This window comes from Panthera uncia (assembly GCF_023721935.1).
Source record: "Panthera uncia isolate 11264 chromosome A3 unlocalized genomic scaffold, Puncia_PCG_1.0 HiC_scaffold_11, whole genome shotgun sequence".
Taxonomy (NCBI): Eukaryota; Metazoa; Chordata; class Mammalia; order Carnivora; family Felidae; genus Panthera; species Panthera uncia.
Window position 1 is genome coordinate 11,159,743 of NW_026057578.1, and position 5,277 is coordinate 11,165,019.

At 53.7% G+C, this 5,277-nt stretch overlaps 1 long non-coding RNA gene across 1 annotated transcript; it reads left to right on the forward strand.

The window, feature by feature from the left end:
* The first annotated feature begins 872 nt into the window (after positions 1-872).
* Positions 873-2,944, forward strand: LOC125936061 (uncharacterized). Its single transcript, XR_007461914.1, has 3 exons — positions 873-1,260; positions 1,374-1,554; positions 2,401-2,944. It is a non-coding gene; the product is annotated as an uncharacterized LOC125936061 (long non-coding RNA).
* Positions 2,945-5,277: the final 2,333 nt, after the last annotated feature.

Consider the following 5,277-nt stretch of genomic DNA (forward strand, 5'->3'; position numbering starts at 1 on the left):
AGATGTAATCATACCCATCCATCTCACTGTGTAGCTGTGAGGTTTCCACAGAACAAGCTACAGAGGTAAAGTCACTGCCTGGGACCAAGGGACTGTAGGCCAGTCCCTTTCCTTTCCCTGGGAAGGGCTCACACTAAGTCCCATTTAACCGTTACTTTTTATCATATGATTTCACAAACAGATGAAACAAAACAGATGAACCTAGGGGAAGGGAAGGAAAAATAAGATAAAAACAGAGAGGGAGGCAAACCATCAGAGACTCTTCAATACAGAGAACAAACTGAGGGTTTCTGGAGGGGGGGGGGGGGGGGGGCGGACTAGATGGGGGATGGGCATTCGGGAGGACACCTGGGATGAGCACTAGGTGTTCTGTGTAAGTGATGAATCACTAAATTCTACTCCTGAAACCATTATTACACTATATGTTAACTAACTTGGATTTAAATACAATTTTTAAAAATGTAAAAAAAAAACTGTAATGATGAAAATCATAAGGCATTGCAGTCACAGTCCTTGGGTTCAAATCCTGGCTCTGACACTAACTGGGTGACTTTGGGCAAGTTATCTGATCTCTCTAAGCCGAGCTTCCTCTATCAAATGAGGGAAAATAGTTGTCCCTTAAAGCTTTATGGAAATTAATTAAGATCATTCACGTTTGGAGCTTACACCGTGTCTGATACCCATTACATGTTTAATAAATGGCGATTAGGATTCAAAAAATAAATAAACGTTACTTTTTCAAGTTCTTTCTCCCTTCCTCCTTCTTTTCTACTTCCTCCCCCCCCCCCCCCCCCCGCCCCTTCTTCTTCTTCTTTTTAAAAGAGGTTTAGGGTCAGGTGTCAGGAGGCCTGAGGCGAGGCCCTGGCTCTCTTCCAACCTTGGAGTGAGACATTGGGGGAAGGGCCTCTTCCTTGTGGGGGTCTCAGTTTCTCCCTCCGTGAAATGGGCAGGTTTGATTGGAGCTGGAGAATCTCTTCCAAATGCCAGGGTCATGCAGTCCTGTGGAGCCTTAGCAGGGAGGGATGAAGGGTGAGATCGTGGCCTCGGCGGTGATGGGAGGGGTGGCTGTGGCAGGAGGCTGAGTCAGAGGCACTGTCAGGGCTGAGAGCAAGGGAACAGACCTGCCTCTAGTGCCCAGTGACTTGCAAGCCACAGGAGGGGAGCAGCCTGTGTCATCAGCGAGCCTGTAAACACCCTCCAAGGACAGCAAGGCCCCTGCTTGTCTTGGATCCGACCACAGGCCCATCCCAGAGATTTGGGGTCAGAGCGCTTAATAAATCATCCTGCCCAGCACATGCAAGCCTGGAGCCCTCCTCCTGGCTTTCTGAGATCTGACCTCTGCTGACCTCTCCCACCCACCTCCCTCTTGCCAGGCCAGAGACCGGTGAATTTCTCGAACACGCAATTCTCTTCCTGCCTCTCCAGGACTGTGCACAGGCTGTTCCCTCCACCTGGAATGTTCTCTCCCTTTCTCCAGGCTTCACCAAGATAACGCTTCCGGCTGGTTCCAATTTTGGCTCAAGGATCACCTCCTTCTCTGTTCTTCCAGCAAAGGTAGGCCCTCCTGTGGTCCTGTTCATCTTTCCCTCAGAGCGCTCAGTGCCATCTGTGGGCTGGGTCTGACGTGCTCTGTTGCTGGATCTGTCTGCCCTTCTCCTGAGAGCGGAGACTGGGAGGGCCATTTCGGCCACCACAGCCCGTTCACTGAATGACTGAATGACTGAATGATAAGCTCTCAGAAGGGTTCCAGGTGAATGTCACAGGCCTCGGGAGCTCAGCTTCCTCTCAAAGGGATATCGTATCAGGTCTCCTTTCTCAGCCTCAGCCCTCCCCACTACAGTGTCTCCCCACTGTAGTTGGAAAAAAAGTCCCAGATGCCACGCTGGGCCTCACAGCTTCCCCCGGGGTCCAGCCCAGCTGAGCTCCGCTGCTCCAGGCCATACCCGCACCCCCACCCTAGCTCCACTGGCCTCCCATTTCTTCACCACACTGGGCTTGTTCCTGCCTCAGGGCACACACTTTCTGTTCCGGGTGCCTGGAATGCTCTCCCCCAGGCCTTCCTGTCCTTCGGGTCCCAGCCCTGTGGCCCGGGACAGACCCTTCCCATACCCGTTCTCCCTCAGCTTGCCCTGCTGTGTTCCTTCACGGCATGTATCGCTGTCTAAAATTATCTCGTTTATTTACAAATGTTTGATCAACCTTGAGCTGAGTTCATGGCCATGCAGAATACAGACAGCTTTCCCCAGCTTCCCTAGAAGCTAGGGGCAGCCATATACTTGAGTTCCAGTCAATGGGTCGTAATAGGAGTGTGCTTGGCAGTTTCTGGAATCCTTCCTAGGGATTTAGCTGTGGCCCACCCTTTGCTCATCATCTTTCCTTCTCCATCCTGCCCCCTGGAAGGCAGACGAGAAGGCTGGCGCTGTGGCCTCCACCTTGGATCATGAGGAGGGTCACACCCTAAGGACGGCAGAGTTGTGACCAGGAAGGAGCCTGGGACAGCTTTGTGGAGTCTTCAAACCAGCCCTGAACTGCCTACATCTGGACTTCATTCACACGAGAGAAAAATAAACACTTTTGTTTATTGTTGATTTTTAAAATTCAATTTATTATATGTTATTTTGACTATATTTGTATGTCCTAACAGCATGCTCTACTGCAAAACGTCAGCTAGAGTACATGCTGCATCTTTTTATCTTAAAATGTGCTCGATATGTCTTTATCTACTTTGTCCAGAGGGTTGTTTTTTTTAAGTGTATTTATTTATTTTGAGAGGGCCAGAGGCAGTGCGAGTGGGGGAGGGGCAGAGAGAGAGGGAGACAGAGGGTTCGAAGCAGGCTCCACACCATCAGCACAGAGCCGGACGTGGGGCTCGAACTCACGAACCGTGAGATCGCGACCTGAGCCGAAACCAAGAGTTGGACGCTGAACCGACTGAGCCACCCAGGCCCTTGTCCAGGGTTTCAGCTGGAGTTACAGGAGGAACCCTGGGCCAGAGAGGGGAGGCCCCTTCCCTGAGGCCACACAGCAGAGGAGAGGCAGAGCTGGGGTTTGCCTGCAGGGCCCCAGGTCCTATCCCCCAACCCTCATTTCTAGAAGCTCCCAACTTGAGGTATTTTGCCAGGCTTCTTCCAGGCTTGGCCTGGACAATGGGCGGTAGGGGCTATACCTGCTCTGCCTTATTTCTCAGGGGCCAGAGCACCCTGGGAATGTGAGAGAGAGCATCCCAACTGAGGGACTGGTGGGCGCTGAATCCCAGCTCTGCCACTCGCAAGCTGTGTACCTCGGGGAAGACCTCAGCCTCTCTGAGCCTCAGTTTCCCTACCTACTAATACCCCGGGCCAGGTCGGGTGCCCCGAGGTGCTGTACTAAAGACGTCTGAAACCTCAGGAGGGAACCAGCACTATACCCACAGAGTGGAAATTCCCGGACTGCAGGCGGCCTCACTGGCGTTGGGAGGTAGGCTACTTACGCAAACTTTGGAATTTGCGTCCTGGTTCAGATCCTGACCCCACACTTAGCAACCGCGTGACCCTGAGAGTGTCGCTTCCTTTGCTATAGCTTTCCTTAGTGTCCCCCTTGGAAAATGGGGATTCGTTCATCCGCTGCACACACTCGTGTCGGTGCTGGAGAAGTTGGATGGAGTCCTTCTCATGGGCCGACCACGGAGCACGGAAGCCAGCCAGCAAAGAAACAGGTAGCACCCAGAGTGACAGGAAGATACACAGAGCAAACTAAAGCAGGGGGAGGGAGAGAGAGCAGGAGGGGCTCTCTGAGACAGGGTGGTCAGGGAGGCCTCTCTGAAGCCGGGACACCGGGGCAGAGGCCTGAAGGGTGTAAGACGAAAGGTCCTGGGGCAGCCGAGCCCGGTCCCTCCCATCACCTTGTAACTATTCCTGGGCCTCGTGCAGCTGAATCTTCCCTGAGAGCAGGAGCCACGCGGGGCCAGCTCTCCGTCCTGGGCCCCGGCCAGGGGATGACTGAGGGAGCCAGAGACCCTGGCTCTCTCCTTCCTGCCCGCTAAGTGTCCAGTCTGTCAGCAAAGCTGCCCGTTCTGGCTCCTGAAGTCTCCCTCGGATCCCGCCCCTTCCTTGGGTCCCTGCTCATTTCCTGCCTGGACTATTGCAGTAGCCTCCAGGTCGGGCCCCCTGCTCTGGCCTCACCCTCCCGGGGCTGTCCCCGACACACCACCCGCATTCATTTCCTCTGGCCCCGTAACAAATTATGACAAGCTTCGAGGCTTAAAACCACACACATGTATTCTCTCACAGTTCTGGAGGTCAGAAGTCTGAAATCCGTCTTGATGGGTTAAAGTCAAGGTGCTGGCAGGGCCGGTTCCTGCTGGAAGCTTCCAGGAGATGATGTTTCCTTGCCTCTCACAGCTTCCCATGATCACCTGCATTCCGTGGCTTGTGGCCCCTTCCTTAGGTCTGCTAAGTGTGTCCCTCCAGTCTGTTTCTGTCACTCTCTCTCTCTTCTCCCCGCCTTCTCCTCTTCTGTAGTCAAACCTCCCTCCCTCAGCCTCCATTTAAAAAAAAATGTGTATTTATTTATTTTTGAGAGAGAGAGAGTGAACGCACAAGCGGCGGAGGGGCAGAGAGAGGGGGAGACACAGAATCCCAAGCAGGCTCCAGGCTCTGAGCTGTCGGCACAGAGCCTGACGCGGGGCTCGAACTCATGAACTGGGAGATCAGGACCTGTGCTGAAGCTGGAAGTCGGACATTTAACCAACTGAGCCACTCGGGCACTGCCCCCTCACCGCCCCCCCACCCCCCCGCCAGCTTCCATCTTACAAGGACTCCGTGATTCTACTGAGCACGCTCAGATAATCCAGGGCAATCTCCCACCTCAAGCTCCGTAACTAAGTCACAGCTGTGAAATTCCTTTTTGCCTGAGAAAGTTAACATTCATAGGTTTGGGGGATTAAGATGTGGGCAGCTTTGGGGGACATCATTCAGCAGACCACTGCCTCTAAAGGGATCCTGTTAGAACCTAACCTGTGTCCCTTGACCCCCTTGACACCCCACCCCCCGCCCCCCAAGTACATGCAAAGCCCTGACACATCCTCTACCTCGTCTCCTTTTCCTCTCCTGTGCCCTCACCTGGCTCTAGCCACAGGCCTCCCTGCTGTGCCTCAACGGTCCATGCAAACGCCTGCCTCAGGGCCTTTGCACACACTGTTCCCTCTACCTAGAACCTTTTTCACTCTGCCTCTTCCCAAGGCTGGTTCCTTGTCACCCTTCAGGCTTCACCTCCTCAGAAAGCCCCTCTCGGACACCT